Genomic DNA, 23,520 nt, shown 5'->3' on the forward strand with positions numbered 1-23,520 from the left:
ACATGTACCATAATGCGAGTCAATATTCATTTTCCAATTTTCAATAACCAAAAACAAAAACCTTAAAACACAATATGTTAACTCAATACAAAAAAATAAAAATAAAAATTGCTAATATTTTCTCATTTTAATATATAAAAAAAATTTAATATGGAGGGTGCTCTGGTATTTAGCTTCAAAGGCTGCTCTCTCCTCGAAAAACTTTGCCTTCAACTTATCATGTTGGCTCTGCAATGATACATCAAAGCATTATACTTCAACACACCTAATAAATTAAATGCATGTATAGAGAATCAAGGACATTCCCATAAATACCCATATATTCAGCAATTCAACATCACTAAAACATGTTGGTGAATAGAAACTAAGATATATAAGATCAATTTTCAGTCCTATCAATAAGATCATAAATATATAGATATATATATTGAAAGAAAACCTGAAGCTCTTTGAGAACATCAACTTGCTTCCGAATCTTCGGCAAAAGAGTCTCGAGAACATCAAAGTGTTGCCCAGCCAAATTCTGAAACTTCTGCAAAAATAGACTGAATTGTTGGATTCTTATAGCAGCCATTAACTATTAACCCAACAAATATCAGCCATTGAGCATGTCATTATCAGTTGAAGACTAAAAAATGATCATCTTATAACCTATAAGAATAATTTTTCTTTTCTTTGACAAGTAGTCATTATGAACAAAATAATGAACCATCAAAACTAAATAATGAACCAACAAAATAATGAACCATTTCTTATTTATAATTGCCTTATTCAACAACTTCACATTATTGGCACGTTATTTTCTCTCATCCTTTTCGCCTTTTAAATCTACTTTTGGCACTAAAATTTGCTGTGTAGAATATTCCATTCTAAAAAACAACCAATAAGCTTTCACTCCTTGTAGTTTTAACCAACCAGCCAATCCCTATCAATAATCATGTGCCTCTATCTGTCCAAGAACCTCAATGGAAAAACAAATTAATTAACATAATTTACTCTAAAAAAGTGATAGTATGTAAACAAGCAGATAAAAAGTGTTTATTTATACAAAGTTGGGGTTCAAAACCAAAACAGAACTTGCTTGCTTATGCATAAGCAAACAAATCCATCCAAAGCATCAAGGTACACATAGAAGCCAAGTGGTGAGAAAGAAACTGTGGATGCGCCCTTGGGCTTCATGCTACAGTTCGGACTCAAATGTCACGGTTCTTAATCTGATCTCACAATGTGCGATGTGAGATTGATAAATCATCAAAGAGTCCAAATCCGGCAAATCGTTTTGGAAAACTGATTTTTAAGAAAGAAGTGCCAAACATGGACTGCTTTCCCAGATACAGAGTCGCCACCTAAATATTTTATTTTGAGGGAATTTAGGAAACCCTGACTTGTGCCTAAGGCCACGTGTCCGTCATCACCAAAGTTACCTCGGCTCGGGAACTTGGGTACGATTGGGGAAGGTCATCTATGAGCACCCCCGCTCGCCCGATCAAAGATCGGCCTGTACTAAGTATGATATCTTGTTTTTGAAAACACACGCGTTCTTATTCTAGTTATTAGCTAGAATTTACTATGTGAGGCGCACAACACATAAGTATAGACTAGATCGCCTAATTTGGAACAAAGCATCGCATATCCATTTGTTTGAAAAATGATTTGAAGTTTGCTACTCGCAAGTAGGCTAAAATGCGGATTTGACGAATTGTTCCAATTCAAGTAATCCAACCTTCACCCACAGGCATTCAGGCAGTTTATATCATATAAGCAATTAGCCTCATGGCAAGCATGTTGTCATGTTAACATTCACACACATGCGAGATGCTAAAGCGTAAACACTTACAGTGTATTCCGAGCCAAAACAAAGAACTATTTAGTAATCAATACATGATCCTAATTCATGCCAAAATGGCTAATGCAACACATGCAAAATGCAACTAGAAATAAGCTCGGCTAATCTAAAATGGCATGTGAAATGCGACTATTCGATACATGTATTCAAATTGGAATTGAAATACAATGCAGTTAGTATGATGCGCCGAGCTCGGTGCATGCAATACAGATGAATGATGCAAACATGCATAGCATAAGGATGCTAATTGAAATATGCCCTAGAACTAACCACTGAAAGCAGGTAAGTAAAAGGGAGAAAGAAGTGGGGGTTGAAAGACATGCATCACACACACGCACGCTTATTACAACAATTAGCCCTCTCGACGGAGGGACCAAAAGAATAATACAAATTAACTAATTAACTAACTAACAAGCTAATTAATTAATTACACAACCAAATCGAAATAAATAACTATTCTAAGTTATTAAAACACCGAAATGGCCTCGAGACGAGGGATGAATGCATGCTTGGACGGCTTTGCTCGGAAATCCATCGCCATGCTTTATGTTGCCTCTATTAGCACTGCTCTGTACCTCTGAAAATTGTGCCAACTTCTGTGACACTTTTAAACCACCTTGTGTACACTGTGGGAGGTCATCGACCAAAAGATAGGGCCATCGGCATGGGAAATTGGTCATCAACCAGAAATAAGGCTCTCGGCCAGACATTGTTAGCCGATCGGCACTAAATATGGTCGATCGACCATTTCTTCCTATGAAAAGCTCCTGTTGCTGCAGCAAAGGACAAACAGAGCATGGCAATACATTTACAAGACAATGTCTACACAACTACACCCCTTATCATGTTTAAGACTCAAAGGTGTATAATTCTCGACCCTCGGACCACCAATCACGCATTTCAATGCATGATGGCCAAAGGAGCCAAGTGTGCAATTCAATATCAAATGAAATGCACAAAACACATAAGAGGCCCCAACCTCTATCATGCTTGATCAAGAGGCAAGAGATGCACACACAATGCAATGTAACCTAAGCAAGCATGCAAGCAACTCAAGCATGATACAAATCTAATGCAACATAAGCATGCAAGCATACAATATGCAATACACATACAACCTAAGTATGCGAACATGCATAGCATGCAATAACATGTAAAATGAAACAAGCATGCAACAACATGGTAAGATGGACTTAAACCAAAATGGGCTACTCTCAAACATACCCAAATCAGTGGCCAAAGTCATGAATTGGAAGCATGAAAATGCAAAGCAAATATGCACATGTAAATGGTCCAACACCTAGGCATAGGAGGGCAACTTTCAAGAGCACTAAAAAGAGGACAAACATGGACATGTGACATACATTGCAAACTCTGAAATCATGTTAAGAAAGGTGCTAAACCAACCAAACAAAACAAGCAAATCATGCAAGAAGGCTCAAGGCTTAAGGCTAGCCAAGGGGTTCAAACCAAGGCTATGTGAAACATGATGCAAATGGCCAAAGTGAACCAAAACAGTCCTAAATCATGCCAAAGTAAGCCTAAAACATGCAAGGAATGAGGCCAAAACATGCTAGAACAAAGGGCCAAAAGCATGAGGCATGCAAGGCTACAAAAAAGGTGTTGCACTACACCTATCAAAACCAAACATGGCATGACTTAAGCAATGAAAAACAGAGTTATGGCATGGTAAAACAAGGCCAAAAACCCACTTAGATGGCATCCCAATGACCTAAACATGATGGCACACACAATGACCCATTCATGAGGCATAAAACATCAACTCTTTAAAGCATTAAAGGAGTGATAAGTGCAAGTATATGAGCATGAAACATAGACTGAAATAGTATAACAAATGATGTCAAATCATTGAAATGGCCCAAGTAAAGCATGCTAGTGACTTGGGCACTCAAAGCTAACAAGCAAGAATGCCTTATGGCTATACAAAGCATGGCATATATGACCAAAACAACACAAATCAGACTTTAAACATGGTAAAACATGAACAAAGTCTTCTCAGAGCTAAGCCAAAAGCATGCTAAAATGATCTGTTAAAGCATGAGACACATTAGGCTATTTCATAGAAATGCACTACAAGTGCATGGAGCGTGCAAGGGCTAACCAAACCAAACCTAAACAGAGGTATGACATGGTAAAACCTAAACAGAGGTATGACATGGTAAAAAAAGACCAAAAACATTCTGAAATGGACACAACATAGGCTAGAAAGACATGCTCAAACATGAAGCATACAAAGCTAGTGTGTGTGATTTACACTACAAGTGTATAAACCATGTATGGAATGACCAAGATTAGCAAAAACAGTGGTGAGCCTCAGCAAAATAGCCACAAATACATGCTAAAATATGGCCAACATGAACTTAACAAACATGCTCACACATAAGGCATATTAAGGCAAATATTGAAAACACAAGGAGAGGGGATGACCCTCTCCTTTTTGGGACCTTAAAACACCATCCCCACCACTGAAATCCAGAGGGATTTTAGTGGTGGGAAGGCCAAAACAAGGTGATCCCAAGGCTTAAAAAGAAGGCACAAGAATAAGGCCAAACAAGGCCTAAGAGGGGGTAAACAACCCCAAACCAAGAAGTGACCTTAAACAAAGGTCTAAAGCATCAAAAATTAGAACTTATTGTAGCTTAGAGTTAAGCTTAAAACAATAAGCAAGAAGGTCTAAAAGCTTAAGCAAGAATGGGGGTTTAAAAGCAAGAATGCTCACCCTTGAAGAACACTTTCAAGAACAAGGTTCCAGCAACTTTTCCAAGCTTAAACCACTCCAAGAACTCTGAAATCAACCTCAAGGGACCTCAGCTCCAAGAGGATGGTGTTCTAGTGTGTGTTTGTGTACAATAGTAAAACAATACTACACTTTTGAACACAAAATAGGAACAAACAAGAGAATATAGATACAAAACTATATGTATTCCTCAACCCTCAATTTTCTGAACCCTTGAAGAGGGAGGAGATGGTTCTCTCTTATAGAGAACCAAAAGCAAAGCTTCTTGAGGAAGCGAAGCAAAGGGGCAAATCCCTCCATACACGTGTATGGAGGGGGTAAATTGTGCATGCCAGCTGTGACAGCTAACATAAAATATCTGCATAAAGTAGATGAACAAGGTTCGGCCAGAAAACATGGTTGATCAACTGACATAAGGGCCGACCGACCAAAAAGAGTGTCGATCGGCCAACACTTTTGGCCGATGGCAAGAAAACAAGGCCGATGGCTTCATGCCTTGGCCGATGGGTTGAGAGGATGGCCAACAAGCCACCCTCTTCCCTAAGGAGCAAAAACACAAGTCCTTGGTCCACAACCAAGCACAAAACAGACAAGTTGAGAGATCTTGAGGCAAGGCGCGCGGCCGAGACCTCCGAGAACTCAAAATGAACACGAAAATGGATGATCATCGAGTGTTCAAACGATGACGTCCAAGTTTTGAGAACGGTCAAAAATGGGGTGTCTACAGTGAGAAACCATCAATACATAGATAAAGATGAATAAATAAGAATACACTATAACAAAAAAGGGTTTTTACGGCGCCAAATATACGTCATGGATACGATTCTACGACGCGCAAGGTAACATCGTATTATGACCAATCATGGAAAGTCATTCACTTTCAACGGCATGTCGTAATACGCCGTAAAAGCCCTTTAACAGTGGATCTTGTAAGTCGTGTTTGATTTTTCTACAACTATTTTTCCATGCCATTAAAAACCCTTTAATAGCCGATCTTGTGTGTCATGTTTGATTTTTCTACAACTACTTTTGCATGCCGTTAATTCTTGGGACAAATCACAACTCTCGTTGCTCGTCGTAAAATATGTAATACGACGACTTATTATGCCTGCTGTAGAATATGCAATTTTTTATTTTTTTTTAAAATTTAGTAGGTTCTATTTCACAAATTCTGTACAATCTAACAAACATTACAAACAAACCTCACGAAACATCAATCAACCACCAAAATATTGTTTGAAACATTAAAAAAAAAAAACTATATCCATAAATTACAAACATTCAATAATTGTCTATACATTCCAAACATTCGAAAACTATATCCTTAAGATCTAAACTATCCAAAAAGTTTAAACCATCCAAAAATATGCATATAAACATATTCAAAACTATTCAGAGATTATCTAAAACTATCGGCAATAGTTCCTGTAGCAGTTGCAGCTGCAGCAAACCCACTTGCTCCTGTCACAGGGGCGAGTGCGCCCAATGTATGTACAAAGGCACCTAAACTCGCGGCAATAGTTGGAGCAACTAACCATGTTGCCAATAAAATATGAATTCATTAGGAAAAAAACACTCATGTCATCTGATGCTAAATGCATTATATTTGATAACATTTTAAGAAGAATGCTATTAAAAATGTTTTTTTGTTGTAATGGGGATATATTACGTCTTTTGATGTCTGGTCTAAGATAATTCAATCATCTAAGCTTGCAACTCTTATCACATTGCTTCAAACCTGCATTTATCAAAACAAAATAAATAAATAAATAAATAAATAAAAGATCAAAAACAGAGATCTAAGTGAAACAATAATTGAAGAATGAGTAGAAGAAAACATAAAGAGAAGGAAAAAAAAAAACAAAAGTTCCAACTCTCTTTGGAAGGTTTCTCCATTGTCATTGCACAACGGCAACCAAAGAAGTCAAACATGTTTTGGACATAATGCAAAGCACTCAGGACATAACGCACAATAACTAATTTGGGACAAACAATAATATATTTACAATAATGATCGGGAAATAGATAAGATAACACAGATAGTCAAAAGTAATAAACCTAACCAGGCATGTTCACATGCAGTTCCAGCATAACCAATTGAGTTCATTTTTTAGATGAAATTTTAATAAGTTTTTTTCACAAACAATCATCCGTGGCACCATTCAAAGAGGCAAAAACTTAAGGTATGAGCATGCTTAAAATGGTATGAATCTAAAGAATCCAAGAAATGGTATGAGCATGCTTAAGGCAAAAACCAAAGAATCCAAGAAATGGTATGAGCACGCTTAAAATAGTCATTTACCACCAATGAACCTAAGTGACTTAGAATCATTACCTTGAGATTAGGTACATGCACGATCTGAAGAACTGTAATTATCAGTGCAATTCCCTAATTTAAAAAAAAAAAAAGACATCATTATTTGAATGCCACTAGAACTTAGAAAAAGTCAGAAACACTAATGTGGTGTGAATGTGTTAGATATGTACTTCAACATGAAAAGAAATGCCAACACTAAACAGAATAAAGCTATCTCTTATTTAATGTGATAATGCAGCAAAAAATAGCATGTGAAGCATCAAGAATCAAAGGCTATGCTAAGTTTAGAGCATGAATAAAATGATTAATTAGGAAATAATCAACAGTGCAAATTCCCAAACCATGGAAAATGATAAGGAAGTGACCATATTCTTTGCCAGAAATAGAAAACATTGCAACAACCATTCTGCTAATAATTAAACTATCATCACAGTTTTGCCTCATATGAGGGCTAAACGTAGGGCACATCACAGTTTTATGGACAAAATATTACAATTGTAAGAATAATCATCAAAAGCAAAAAAGCACAAAATAAAGTTTATCCTTACAAGTATATCTTGACCTATCCAGGCAAAGGAGAGATCTCTGTAACGTGCCCAAATAGTAGTGAATGCTCTGCAGAATGGAGAAACAATCAAAGTAAGGTATAAGACAGCTCCAAAGAAAGGTACTTTAATGAATGATTCCGCAGTATGTTTGAACCATCTAAAAAAGTATTTGTCCACTTAGTCCCAAAACATTAAAAGGAAAATCTAAAATATCATAACTATATTACCATCACATTGTTCATGAATATAATGATTGAAATGTGATTTATTATCATTTTCATCATACAAGCATGCATACTATCTGCCTGCTTTATTATTCCACTCAACCTGTGGTGAAAATCACAGTAATTTTCAAGCCAACATACACAAATGAAATCCAATTTCCAATTTCCAAATTCCCAAATTTTCTTTGCCAATAAGCATATTTATGTTTTACAGCACTATGTTTAAAGTTCTCTCAAATTTTAACCAAATCCCATAGGTTTTGCAGCTACATACAGCCAATGACTAATGATAAATTCTAAAACTTTTCTCAGATACTTTTGCTAACATACTGTACATCACAAAATAAGCATAGCGTCACAAATAAAACATAGATTCCAACCAAAAGGTAATCATATTTATTGCACAACAATCAATGCAGACCTTTATAAAATGATGAAAGGCAAGTGTGTCAAGAACAGGAGAGTTATTGTACCTCGATATCAAGGACACTAAATTACACATTGTAAAAAATTGAACACTATACATGGTAGTTGGGAGCATCAGCCTAAGTACAGACCTATCGTTTGGCATTATTTTCACAAATTTAATGGGGTTGAGTTTAAGTTCTACATTAAAAGCTACCAGGTTAAATGACACTGAAATAGCTATGTAAGAGATGAGAGATGAAGCCATTATTTATGGAAGAGATGAGAGATGAAATAGCCTAAATAAGTCTATTGTTTCAATGTCATTTAACCTGGTAGCTACCAAAGCAAGGTTGTAGCTTTTAATGGGGTTGAGTTTAAGTTCTAAATTAATGGGGTTGAGTTTAAGTAAGCCTAAGTAAGTCTTGCTTTGTAGCTTACTTAGGGTTGACTTACTTAGGCTAAATGACATTAAGTTCTACATTAATGGGGTTGAGTTTAAGTTCTACATTAAAAGCTACAAAGCAGTGAAATAGCCTAAGTAAGTTTATCATCCAAAGCAAGCTCAAGCCATTATTTATGGAAGAGATGAGAACCTAGATCGTTGATGAAAATCGAAACCTAAGCAAGAGTTTATGTAAATGGAACACAGATCCAGATCGTTACTTTGTAGTGATGAAAATCTCTGTATCTTGAGTGCACTCACAGCAAGTCTAGATCAAACTCGATGAAGAACAAGCCCTATAATGAAAATCAAAACCCTAATCAAATGTAAATATAATAATTTTCAATAACAAATTTGAACATATATGAAAACTAGTAAATCAAATACAAGATTGCTACAATGAAAGCTCTGTATCTCAAGTGAACTCAGCAACTCCAAATCAAGTGCGATTGGATGCCTGAATCCATGAAAAACGAAGACCTAGATTGGTAAAGATTAAGGGAAGTTGAAAAATCTCAAAGGAAAATATCAAATCCTAAGACCTAGTGCACAAATCGAAATCGAGATCCAGATTGAACAAGAAATCATTGAGATTAGAAGCATCAATCTCTCTATAGATCTATAAACTCCAGGAAGTCTTCATTGTTGGTTGCATCCACGACTCCTTAGGGCTAGTGAGAGAGAACCATTTTAGAGAGAGAGAAAGAGAGAGCCATTTGGAAATGTTTGAATAGATATGGGGTTAAGTCTCTGTGAAATTAAACAGACTTATCTCATTGAGACCATCAAAGGGCATCTTATTAATTTAGGTGATATCATGCTTTGAAAAGCGTGTTTGCCATTGAGATATATCACGACTTTTTTAAAGCGCCTTGATACAAGCGCCATCATAAGTAACTTTTTTTGTAGTGACAAATGCATGCAGTGATACTATCATCATAATAACTCAACCCTAATTGAGCTAGCGAGGCTTAAAATTGAATTTCTTAAATCCTGTGCATTGTTGTTAGTAAATTGTAAGCCATTACCAAGTAGTATAGGTTGAGCTCCTAATACACAAATTCTCATGCTTTATTTGGTTGATTAGAATGAGATGGAATAAAATGATTATTCTTTAGATTACTTTATAGATTGATAATTCATTTAGCATTAATAGTTAATAATAATTTCATTTACATTGTAATTTTTATTATTTTTCAGTCAATTAAATATTAGAATGGAAAATTCTATTGACAGTACATGATATGTACCAAAGCATATAACTTTTAAGCCCACCACACATGGTCAAAAACAAACAGTTGAGCAAGGAAACCAAGCACTCCGTTAGAGAGTTGAACAATAACTGTAAATAAACAAAACATAACCTAGAATGAGATACATATGACTTAGTAGAATATATGGGACTCGACCCCATCTAAAACATTTGTGTTTTACTTTTGTGTACCTTGCTGATAGTTAAAAGGGTTTGCACGTTGAGCAGTGTAAAGGCCCTGGGGCTAGGGCATGAAGATATGAAGAGAAAGATGTTGATGGTCCGAGCATTCGAAAATTCTGTCTGCCAGATTTTTGGAGTAATTGTTCTTGAGGTTGTGATCGGGCCGTACCAGTTCAAGATCAATTTGAATATGGTAGATAATTGATTCTTCACAGTTAGACAAAGCTGACGTGTCACGTATGCTTGGAAACCAGAGACCAAATATAAACACTTGTTTCCTTTTGGTGAAATTTGAACTCCATGACTCCATCATGACTCCAAAGACATGAAGTAGACACATATTGGGGGTGTTTGGGAAGAGGGTTGGGATAAAATAGTCCACTAAAAAATAGAATAAATTAAAATAGTCAATAAGATAAAATCTCACATATAACCCATAATCAGTTCACTTTTTCTCTCACAACCATCAAATCAACTATAAAAATAAAAAATAAAAAAAGTTAACCAACTTTCCAAACACAACTATTATAGCCAAGGCTAAAATAGCCAAAAAAATCAAATAGTCAACAAAAATAGTCAACTTCCTAAACAAGGCCATTATGGGGTTGGGTGGTTGACCAAGCAAGCAATTGAAGATAATGGTTCGAATATATTCCTTTATGTCATGTTGCGGTGGCAGCTAGAACGATGCAGATGAGGAAGAGTAAAAAACCAAAAAGAAAACGGTGGATAACAGGCATCTGTTGGGTGTTTTGGAAGCAAATGTGTGTTTAAACTACAAAAGAATCAATCTAAAACACACAAAATCAGATCTGATTTTTCTTGCAGAAAATAAAGAAGAACAAGAGCCAACACAGGGGAGAAGAGGGGTCACTTTTAACAGCCCCGTCAGCAGAATTTTCTATTACCTTTTAGATTCCCTTACAAGCTTTATATATGAAATTATATCAACCCAAGTACCAATAAAACATCTAGACAAATTTCCTCCACATACATTAACTCTAATTAACAAAACCCAACCCAAAACATAACTAGAATTAAATAAGCATAAGTGATTTTTGGATATAAAATTAAACAAGCACTTTACACCAACATTGCTCCCTCCTAATGTGCTACTCCATAACTTCAAGTAACTCTCTGAAATGCTGGAACTTTTCTTTGGGAAGAGCCTTAGTGAATATATCTGCAATTTGTTCATCTGACCTACAAAATTTGAGCTGTACTTCACCTTCTTCAATTGCTTCCCGAATAAAATGATGTTTAATTGCAATATGACGAGTGCGATTGTGAAAAATAGGATTCTTAGCCATGGCAATGGCTGATTTTTGTCATAAAAAAATTTTGTACCATCTTCTTGCTTTTCGCAAACATCTTCAAGTATTCTCCTCAACCAAATTGCTTAGGAAGTTACCAAACCCGCTAAAACATATTCACCTTCTGCAGATGATTGCGCCACACTCTGTTGCTTCTTTGATGTCTAAGAAAATACTCCAGAACCCAAGGAAAATGCATACCCAGAGGTGCTTTCCATATCATCAATGCAGCCAACCCAATCACTATCACAAAAACCAAACAATTTCACAGTTGAATCTTTGCAATACTTGATACCATAGCTAGTTGTGCCTTGAATATATCTCAAAACTCATTTTGCAGCGCCAAGATGATTTTGGCTAGGATTATTCATAAATCTAGAAAGCAAACTTGCAACATACATTATATCTAGCCTTGTAGCTCTAAAATACAACAAATTTCCAACCAAACTTCTATACAACGAACCATCGACTTTTTTCTCTCCATCTTCCTTTGTTAGTTTTTCATTCACAACTAGTGGTATGGCCATGGGCTTACAACCACTGCCAAATTTCATTAAAATATTTTCAGCCTATTTCTTTTGAGAAATAAATACTCCATCTTCAACTTGATAGATTTCAATTCCAAGAAAATGATTCAACAAACCCATGTCACTCATTTCATATCTTGTCATCATGTCATTTCTAAATTCTTCAATCATTATCTCATCGTTATCGGAAAATAACAAATCATCAGCATGCAAGGCAACAATAAGAATTGACATACCTTGATTTTTCATATATAAGGTTGGCTCACTCTTGCTCTTCTTGAAACCCTTGTTGATGAAATAGAAATCAATTTGGCTATACCATGCTCTTGGAGCTTGCTTTAGCCCATACAATGCTTTCTTTAATTTATACACCTTGTCTTCATCTCTTTTCATTAAAAACCCTTGGGGTTATTCAACATACACTTCATATTTCAATTCTCCATTTAAAAACGCAGATTTAACATCAAGTTGATACAATGACCAACCTTTTTGGGCTGCTAAAGCAATGAGAGCTCGAATGGTGTTAAGTCGTGCAACCGGTGCAATGTTTCTTGAAAATCGATTCCAGACTGTTGTGTGTATCCGTTTGTGACTAGCCTTGCCTTGTTTCTTTAGAATGAACCATCCAAATTCAACTTTACTTTATAAATCCCCTTCACCCCAATGATTTCCTTGCCTTGTGGTCTTTCAACCAATTCCCATGTGTTGTTCTTCTCAATGACTTCAATTTCTTCTTCTATTGCTTTTAGGGGTGAGCAATGGATATACCGATCCGCCCAAACCAACCGAACCAAACCAATCCGCTGCATTTTAGACAAATGTGTGATAACGAACGGACGGTTACAGATTGATTTTTTCCAATCCACCCAGTTTTGGATGGATGGCGGATTTGAGATTTCTTTGGCCGCAACTGAACCGCCAAACCACCAGCATCCCTAGTAATTTGTAAGATTTTGTGTTTTCAATTTGTTTAGATATTCTGCTTGTGTTTTCAATTGAAAAAGAGTTTAAATATTTTGTTGAATATATTATGTTGAAAAAGAATTTTCAACCTCAATATATTTTTTGAATTGAAAAAAATAAATGTATTATTTATCTATATTTTTTGGGTTTTAAATATAACTCTAAAAATAATAAATAAAAAAGACGATGTTGGTTTTTGTTTTCAAAAACAGATATAGATATAACAATATAGAGGCATACAATCTCTACTATTGCTATATTCATGGTTTTGGTAGTTTGAATTGTTTTTATATTTTAATAACCACAAATTATAATACATTATGTGGATGCTGTGATTGTAATATGTAGATGGGGTATGCAGTGATTGTAATATTCTAAAGTTTCAAACTTTCTTACTTTGGATGAGGCATACAGTGATTGTAATACTTTTTTAAGTATATGACTGTAATACTTTTTTTTTTTTTTTTGAGGAAGTGCACAAGTTGAATTATATTGAAAATTTATAAAATTTTAAACCGCCAAACCGATTCGCATCCATCCGTCAATCCGCTCAATCCACATCCGCCAGATTGACGGACGAATGTGGATTGATTTTCTCCAATCCGCCAATCTGGCGGACGAATGGCAAATTGAAGATTTCGTGGCCACAACCGACCCGCGCCCACCCCTAATTGCTTTCTTTCAAGCTTCCTCTTTAATTGCTTCTTTAAAACTTCTAGGTTCCGCTACAAAAAAATTGCATCTAGCATACACATCACTCAAACTCCTCATTTGTTTTGGAGTTGAGCTAGGTGAGGATGAATTAAAATTTGAGCTTGAACTTGGAGAAGAACTGGAAGATGATGATGAACCTATCCTTGGTGAGGATTGGTGTGAATCTTCATTATTTTCATCTTCATGTGTTGAATTTTCTTGCTCTTCATCAACTAGGACAGATTACTTCTCAATTTTATCTTCTTCCCAATTCCATGAAGCATTCTCATCAAATAACACATCCCGACTGATTATTATCTGATTTTTCTTCAAGCTATACAATCGATAACCCTTGGATTTGCTGCTATATCCCACAAAGATGCATTTCTCACTTGTTTCATCTAATTTGCTTCTTCTTTCCTTTGGAATTTGAGCATAGCAAACACATCCAAATACTTTGAGATGTTTTACTGATGGCTTTCTCCCACTTCAAGCTTCTATGGGAGTTTCGTTCCAAACGGCTTTGGTAGGACACCTATTTATCAAGTACACTGTTGTGTAAACAGCTTCAGCCCAAAAACTCTTTGGTAGCCCCTTTTCATGCATCATAAATTTGGCCATATTAATCACTGTTTGATTCTTTCTTTCGGATACTCCATTTTGTTGTGGAGTATAACCCACTATTAATTGCCTTTCTACACCTTTATTTTCACAAAATTTGTGAAACTCCTTAGAGTTGTATTCTTTGCCATTATCATTTCTCAAAGTTTTTATGTAGTGCCCACTTTGCTTTTCCACCATGCTCTTGAATCTCTTGAAAATAGTGAACACTCCGGATCTTTCCCTCATGAAATACATCCATGTCATCCTTGTATAGTCATCAATAAAGAGAATGAAGCACTTGTTTTGGGCATGGGAGGGAGTTCTCATAGGCCCACAAACATCCGTACGAACTAACTCTAACATTTCTTTGGCTCTCCAAGCAACTCCTTTAGGAAAAGGTTGCCAATGATGCTTCCTAAGCGCACACCCCTCACAAACATCATGTATTTCCTCAATACATGGAAGTCCTTGGACCATAATATTTTGGTGAAGCACTTTGAGACTATGAAAATTCAAATGCCCAAGTCTTCTATACCACAACCATGACTCATCATTCATATGAGCTTTCAAAGCAACATTTCTTAGTTGAATATGAGTGGGAAGCTTCGATTTTTCTCCGTTTGAATTTTTGCCACTACTTGCTTTGTATTTCTGTCATGAATGGTGCAGCTGTTAGCTTCAAAATGGACTGCATATCTACGTTCCACAAGTTGTCCAACACTTAGCAAATTTTGCTCCAACTCTAGAACAAGCAACACATCATGAATAAACTTACTCCCCTTCTTTGTTTCAACTCGTATGGTTCATTTTCCCTTTGTATTTACTAACACTCCATTTCCCATTTTAATTGAAGTGTCCATGTCCAAGAAAATAGACTTATCACTTGTCATATGATTGTTACACCCACTATCAAGGTACCAAACATCATTTTTGTGTTCTGAGGCTGCTTGACAAGCACAAAATAAGTTTCCTTCTCCATCTTTCTCCTCTAAAAAATTAGATTGTTGATTGCTTTTGACTTTGCAATCCTTTTGGAGGTGGCCAAAATTCTTACATTTATAACATTGTAGTTTTCCTCGGAACCAACAATCCTTCTCTAGATGATTTCCCCTTTCACAAATTCTGCAATTTCTTGTATTTTCTTCCACACTTGAACTTCTATGAATGTTGCTTCTACCTCCTCCCCTTGATGAATTTCTTCCTCTTCCTCTTCCTTGTCTACCACCTCTTGATGATTCCCCTCTTGTTTGTTCATTACTTGATGATTCTCCATGACTTTTAGAATTCAAATTAACTTTTGATTGGAATGCACTCTCCAAAGGCTTCTTTGATTGTTTTAATAACCTTTGTTCATGAGCTTTCAAAGAACCCATCAATTCTTGGACACTCATTCAGAGATATCCTTTGTCTCTTCAATTATTCCCAACATTGTGCTATATTTTTCTGGTAAACTAATCAGAATTTTCTCAACAATTCTCTTTTGTTCAACTCTTTCACCATATGATTTCATTTGATTGACAATCTCCATTAGTTTAGAGAAATAATAAATTAAAGTTTCAAATTCTTTCATCTTCAAATATTCTAACTCCCTTCTAAGAGTTTAGTTACCTTTTTGTCTCCTTGAAATTCTTGTTGTAAAATTTCTCATGCTTCCTTTGATTTCTTGGCTTCAATGAATCTTGAAAACAACTCATTAGAGAGTGCTTGTTGGATGAAGAAGAGTGCCTTAGTATCCTTTTTTCTGGTTTCCTCTAGCTGCTACTCTTATGCTGAAGTTAATGTAGTTGTTGAATCGGGTTCATCATATCCATTTTGTACCAAGTTTCATAAACCTTGGGACTGAAATAAGGTCTTCATCCTCACACACCAATAATCATAATTTTCTCTAGCAAAAATGGGCATAGATGGTTGTTGGATACCTATACTTTGATTGCTTGAGTTAGCCATGGAGATTTTCTACAAAACCCACTTTTCTTCTTCACACACCTATTTTCAACCCTCTTTTTCGAATCCAAGCTTCCACTTCGAAGTAGGCTCTGAGACCACTTTATCTTGGGTGTTTTGGAAGCAAATGTGTGTTTAAACTACAAAGGAATCAATCTAAAACACACAATCAAATCTGATTTTTCCTGCAGAAAATAGAGAAGAAGAAGAAGAAGAACCAAAACAGGGGAGAAGATGGGTCACTTTTAACGCAGAATTTTCTATTAACTTTTTAGCTTCCCTTACAAGTTTTATATATGAAATTGTATCAACCCAAGTACCAATAAAACATCTGGACAAATTTCCTCCACATACATTAACTATAATTAACAAAACCCAACTTAAAACATAACTAGAATTAAATAAGTATAAGTGATTATTTGGATACTGTTAGAAATTAGGCGCCCATGTGGCATGACCCTTAGAACCTTTTGAACCTCATCCAAATGGGTTTTGAATTTGAATTCAAACCTATTTGGATGAGCCACTCAGGATATATACCTATCATATCATGATATGGATAGATGATATAGATATCAGATATTATCTCATTTAACCAATGGATAAATGAGATAAATATAATATATATCTGATATTGGTTATGGGTAACCAAGAGAGAAAACAACGTAGGTTTTGTTTTCTACCCAAAAACTGACTCTCTCCCAAGAAACAACGATCAAGTCAATTGCACTGTGGTTTGTGTGGGTGATATTCACCATTGTAATATCACCCCACTGCTGGGATTGATTTATCAGACTCTGGAAGCACGTGATTTATCCACGAGGTTCTATCATCGAAAGGTATGATATGATTATTTTATCCGCTGCATAATTGTTTGTTTTTATTTACATTGGTATCAGAGCCATTGATGGATATTTTCGTGTTTCTATTTTACATGCGTATATATACATGTATATGCATGAATATTAATGGAGGAGGAAGATGAAGTGCACGGTTTTCTTTTTTTGCATTTTAACTCCATTTAGATTGAGAGAGTGATATACCTCAATTTTATGTTGCTTAAATGTTATTTTTTATGCCATAAATGTTTTTATTGTGAAAAATGGAGTCCGTTAGTACAAAAATCGGACCGGAAAACACCCGGGAAGGCGGCGCGTGTGATTCACGCGCTGTATGACGCCGAGCAGCAGCTCCACGCGCCACCACGCGGTACCACGCGCCGAGCGCGTTAGGCACGCGCCCCCACGCGCCACACGCGCGATCTGTCAGCTTCCTTCCACACGCGCGCGTTAGCCGCGCCGCTTCCAGCCGCGCCACGTGTGCGACACACGCGCGCCATGCGCCGCGCCGCGCCGACTCGCGCCGAGTTGCGCTGAGCCGCGAGCCGAGCCGTTTTTCCCCTGGCTTGGCTCTAAGGCTCTGTTTGTTTGTTTTTTAATTCTGAATTGCGTTAATTGGCCATAATTTATTCGTTATAGCTTTGTTTTAAGCATGGTTGGTACCCTTAGACTCAGAATTAAGTTTTCTACATTCTGTAAAATTTTGAAAATTTTACGAAAATAAAAAATATTTATTCTGTGTTAATAATTCATTTTTTATGCTTTAAAATGATTCTGGTATTACATAAATAATTTTCTGGGGTTGAAATTTTTATTGTGCACTTCTGAAATGTTTTACTATCTACTGGTAATATTGTCTCAGTTTATCAGTTTCTGGATTTTTTATTTCTAATTTTATGTGTGTTTATTAGTTATTTAAAATTCCAGAATATTTCAGAAAAATTCCAGAAAATTTCAAAATGATGTACACTTTAATTATGGCATAATCTGAATATTGAATACAGCATATTTTTTTTTGAATTTGTAATATGTTGAAATTAGAAGAGCATGATTATTTATTTATTTATTAGAATTCCATTATTAAATAAATATAGCATGAGTTATTTGTAGATTTACATTAAAATGCTATTGTATGGAATTTATCATGCTTTGTATATGCCATAGTCAGTGGGAGGTTATTCGGTTGAGAGAAATCTTTGTAGATTAACTCCCGAAAACCAATATTTTTGCGCATAAATTAAACTAAATTTTGGATAATTGTCACTTGTGGCGCAAGAGATGATTACGAGCATAGCGGATTTTCGATCTTGCGACTTGTGTAATATTGTCACTATTTAATTTAGATTTTTGCGGCAAAATTATATTATGCTAATCAAATTAATCCCAATGCGAATTTCTCTCTAAATTGATTTAGCTTATGGAAGTTAATTTGGTTGACCTAAACTTAGTAGAGATGTTCAAATGTGAACAAATTAATCCCATTCTTTAGATGAGCAAAAGTCTTGGAGACTTTAGGTCAAACCTTAATTGAGCCAAAGTAAGGAAACATGACTCAAAGTCGCCGTGTTTTTTGTTGCCTTGTTTGGCACAATAAAAACTAATGTGTGCGCTATAGTTAGCGGCACGCTACATAGTTTTGGTTGGCGAGTTTTGGAGTTATGAAATTAGTAAGCCCTCAATAGATCTGTATATGATCTTGACTAATGAGCTGCGCGAATTGACTTTGTAATTTGACTTGTAAATAATGTTACATCATTGGATGAAGTAACATTCAAGAGTCACGTCATCCAAGAAATGCGAGCTTAAATAAATTAGTCATTAAGTGTAAGACGAGTAGCCAGTACGAGCAGTGTTTTGCTCTCTATCCAATTATTGGGAGTGGATTGAGCGAAATTTCATGCACTATAATAGTGTGCGTTGAAATATCACGTGAAGTTAAAAGATTAGCGCTTAGAAGCTGCAAAATCTATTAACACTGAGTGAAAAGATTAGCGCTTAGTGGCTGCAAAATCTATTAGCATTGCCAACTTGTCTAAGTGTGGACACTTACTGTTTCCACACTTGAGTGTGAAACATGGATGAGGTGCTTCTTTGTGTGATTCCTTTACTAGGCTAACGTTTTGAATAACATTTACCACTAAGCGCAAACGTTGCAGCATAGTAATGAAAAGGTTAAGGCTGACAAGGTTGTTATGACTCTAAGAATTTAACGCATCGCTTGTAAGAGCATTGTGTTGAATTAGACTCTTTAGCCTAATTCGCGCTTAAGTTACTTCAGGAGCTATCATAGTTGATAGCTTATTCTCTCATTCTTGTGGATAGTAGAATTAATTGCAAGTAACTATGAAGCGAGAAATAGAGATGGCAACAGGAGTATCGTCATCTTTCAACTAGATGTATTAAAGTGTATGGAGAATAAAATTGACTTGAAGGTGCAGGGGATTAGCACTTACTAGTTAAATTTGCGACTTAGGCGCAGTTGATATCTCCATGACATCCTTTTTTATGATCTAGTGAATATGACTTAGTCGTGAGTCATTACCTAGTTGGGCCTAAACCTTTAAAACTTGTCTTCGAGAACTCACACATTAAGATGATTGGAATTAGTTTATGACATTGGTCATGAACCAGTGGCTTATTATACTTAATCACATTAATGAGATGATGACACGATGGTTTGAGTAGGCCTTCTCAGGCCCACTCGCTTATGACATCCTGCTCTCATGTGAATGTGTAACTTTGTTCGCAATGGGTGCGCACAAGTAAGTAGGAAAGCCGCAGAAGGTCATTTGTTTTGGCGCATTTAGTCCACTATGATATTTTGTGACTAGATATGTGTGAGGGTATGATAGCTAAACCTCAATCTCGACACATTTATAGATTACGATACGCATCTGAGTCAAGACTATTTGATCTCCCATAAGTCAAAAGTTTAGAGACGATTTTTGACATTGCACATATGAGGTCGAGATCAATTAGATAAGAGTTTTTTGTGCTTTTAGTTTTGACCAAGGTGGCGAGTATCTATTTGAGTTATTTTTCCAGAAAAACTCTGTGAAGAGAGATGGATGCTTAGAAAATTGATTATTCCTAGTACTCAACAACACACTGGTGTAGTAGAGATAAGGAATTAAATATTGTTAATGTTAGGTAGATAATGGCGCAAAATGTTTCCCAATTGGGAATTGCACTAGTTTGTTGCCTATATCCCTAACTAAGTGCCCTCCATATCAGTTTTTACACTCCATTTTGAGTAATGGGTTAGCAGAGAGCCATCTATGGGCGATCTGTAACCATTAAGCAGCTTATCTTTATTCTACTTCTCATAAGATTGCGAAGTTAAGAGCTAGGGTTCTATAGCGCATTATTGTATGCTGTCTTGTAAACACAAAGGGTCGTGTGGCGCATTATTGTATGCGGTCATGCAAACCCTCCGGGTCATGTGCATATAGGTAAGCAGCTTTGTGGTAGTGTAACTAAGTCACATAAAGTTTTATTAGTAAAGGTGACGTGAATAGAGTTTTCGGAACTCTATAAGATGGAGAATTCCAAGCATAGCGCTCTATGTAGCCTAGTTGAGAATGGAAAGAAATTTCCAATATCCTGGGGACAGTGGGAGCGATGTGTCTACTAATGGATTACTCCATTAGATCAGAATACTCTACATTCTTAGTTGCGTGGTAGCAAATGTGAAAATTTTCCACGTCATCACTGGGTGATTGAGAGGGAAACATTCATGATTGCTCCGCAAGATGATAAAGAGCCTAGGATAATGCCAAAGGCTCTAGTCTCCTGTTTTTAGAAAGTGGATCAATGTTGCGCAGTTTAAGACAAAGTCTTTGAGGATTAACCTTTTTTTATAATTTGGTTGACTTTCCATTATGACGCAAAACTGTTATAAAGTTATGCGTAATTTGGATAGTCATTTTTGAGGCATAAGGCTCGCTAGATACCGAATGGTCGCACCATTGAGGAAAGTGTAGACCATGAGAAGACTTCCTCCTGGGGAGTGAGGTTATTTTGACTTAGGCTATAATTGACATAAGTTCGGAACATTGATTTGTGGACATTGTGACCCGATTTCTCATTAGAGAATTGGATAAGTAGATCCGTAGGGATTTACCTTCTGCTTTTATGGTGAAAAGTTAGGAGCGCAAAAAGGTTGCTAGTTCCAATAAATCTTTTACAGCCTAAAGCAGTTATCCAAACAGTGGTTCTTAGATTTCGTCAAGCCATGATAGGGCAACGATGATCGATGAAGACCACTGAGGCATGATCAATGGTCCAAAAGAAGTTTTTCCTTACTTAGTCATTATGAGCCAGGAATTTATAAGGTTGTCGCCACCTAGGGTGGGCAGTCCTCCATTTTAGATATGATGGACATGGGTGATGTAATTCATATGCTCGGATGTACGATCCTTAGGGATTGTTTTTAGGAAAATTCTCGGTTTGTCTTCGATGACTTACATAAGGAATATCCTAGAACGATTCTAGATGCAAAATTGCAAACCCATTGACTTACCTATCGGTAAAAGCCAGAGCCTTAGCTATTGAGTGAATCCTCAGATTGTCTTTGGGAGAAACAGATGACCTATATTCCTTGTTTTTTTCTTTGTTGTGGGAGCCTAAAGTACGCTATGTGGGCGTATTCGGCATGATAAGTTTTATCTTTGATAAATGGTTAACTGAGTTGTTTAGACATTGACCTTGCTCATTAGACTGTGGATAAAATGCTTTATTAGAAGCATATTAATTTGCTCCTTGTAAAATTCAATGCGCTGGTTGGGCGCATCTGCGCTAGTTGGGCGCATTAAGAATGAACGCAAATTGGTCACCAAAAATATCTTTAGAGAGGTTATTGCGCAAGAGGTAGTGATCTTAAATCATTTCATGTGAGGCGCACATGGTGGATTCCGTTGTATATACTTATCGCAAGAGGTGCTGATATGGCTTATGTTTGGAATCCATAATTGCGCAAGCTGTGGTTTTTTTTTAAATCGATCACTTATTTTGAGATGATGGGATGTTGACACTATTATGGTTTGTGTCATAATGATTAGCAGATGATGATGTCAGCAGGCAAGATTGGCTCACTCACACGAGCAATCGCCCTTGGCGCTTGGGAGCGAGCAAGGATGAGACTGGTGGTTTATTTTATTCGGAGCCAAGAGAGGCTTAAATCATCCACTATGTATGTCGCCTTGGTTATAACCAAGATGAGGTCGTGTTAAGGACCAAACATGGATGTTAGTACCCACTTTCCATGTTGTGCCTGTTATGATTAGCCAGATGCGAGATCTCATTTGGCGCCTAGAAGGCGAGCAAATAGAGAATTCGGGTTAGGCGCTAGAAAGCGACTAGACTAATATCTGTACGGTGTATCGAGTATGACGTCACTCTTTATGGAAGAGTTACTCCACCGTAACATGTATTCATACTATATGTGCTTAGCGACCGAGTAATGAGGTGAGAGAATGGATCCCTGCTTCCTCACCGTGTGAGTCTTACGAGTCATTATTGATATGACTTTCATTTATATACCCTTTTGTGACTTTTGACTATGTCATAAGGTAAGGGGTTGATGTTCTGCTACTTTGGTATGTTGCCTGCGGTCATGTATGATTCGGCCTTAAGGGACATCACTGGGAAAGCGGTCAATCCTAAACTAAATGGCATGAGGGCAAAGGGAAGATCATCTAGTATTACACCACTGTTGTATATTCACTGCCGGCAACTCACATCGCTCTGTATGAGAGGCGAATTGAGTGTGAATATATTGCAAGAATTAAGAGGGTCAAACATGCTCTTTTTGAGGGATTAGAGATGTTTTTTGGACCGGTGTAATTAGATGGGTCTGGGGTATATGAGACACTATTTCTATTCTTTTTGGGTTGATGTCTCTATGCTGGCTCATTTTGAGTTTCTAGTATAGAGCTCCCACATGCAGGTGTTCTCAGCAGTCGCACGGTGCAGTGGCTAGTATGAGATTGTTTATTTTTGGGGAGATTGAGATTGAGACGTGGCAGTGTCATGCCAACTCATGTCCGAGTGGGAGATGTTAGAAATTAGGCGCCCATGTGGCATGACCCTTAGAACCTTTTGAACCTCATCCAAATGGGTTTTGAATTTGAATTCAAACCTATTTGGATGAGCCACTCAGGATATATACCTATCATATCATGATATGGATAGATGATATAGATATCAGATATTATCTCATTTAACCAATGGATAAATGAGATAAATATAATATATATCTGATATTGGTTATGGGTAACCAAGAGAGAAAACAACGTAGGTTTTGTTTTCTACCCAAAAACTGACTCTCTCCCAAGAAACAACGATCAAGTCAATTGCACTGTGGTTTGTGTGGGTGATATTCACCATTGTAATATCACCCCACTGCTGGGATTGATTTATCAGACTCTGGAAGCACGTGATTTATCCACGAGGTTCTATCATCGAAAGGTATGATATGATTATTTTATCCGCTGCATAATTGTTTGTTTTTATTTACAGATACAAAATTAAACAAGCACATTACATCAACAGCATGAATGGCGTGACATTCACTACTACTCCGAATTTGATCTCATTTTCTTCTGGTCTGGGGTGGCTCTCTCTGTGGCTGTAACTATAAATACAAACTTGAAAAACTGG

The 23,520-nt window shown here is 36.5% G+C and overlaps 1 long non-coding RNA gene across 1 annotated transcript; it reads right to left on the minus strand.

Moving 5' to 3' along the window:
* Positions 1-5,878: 5,878 nt before the first annotated feature.
* Positions 5,879-9,320, minus strand: LOC145802027 (uncharacterized). The gene is made up of 4 exons (XR_014344205.1): positions 8,765-9,320; positions 7,470-7,536; positions 6,940-6,993; positions 5,879-6,342 (listed from the first exon to the last, which is right to left on the minus strand). It is a non-coding gene; the product is annotated as an uncharacterized LOC145802027 (long non-coding RNA).
* Between the last annotated feature and the right edge of the window lie 14,200 nt (positions 9,321-23,520).

The sequence above is a fragment of the Camellia sinensis genome, chromosome 1 (genome assembly GCF_055761805.1).
Source record: "Camellia sinensis isolate YWXY chromosome 1, ASM5576180v1, whole genome shotgun sequence".
Taxonomy (NCBI): Eukaryota; Viridiplantae; Streptophyta; class Magnoliopsida; order Ericales; family Theaceae; genus Camellia; species Camellia sinensis.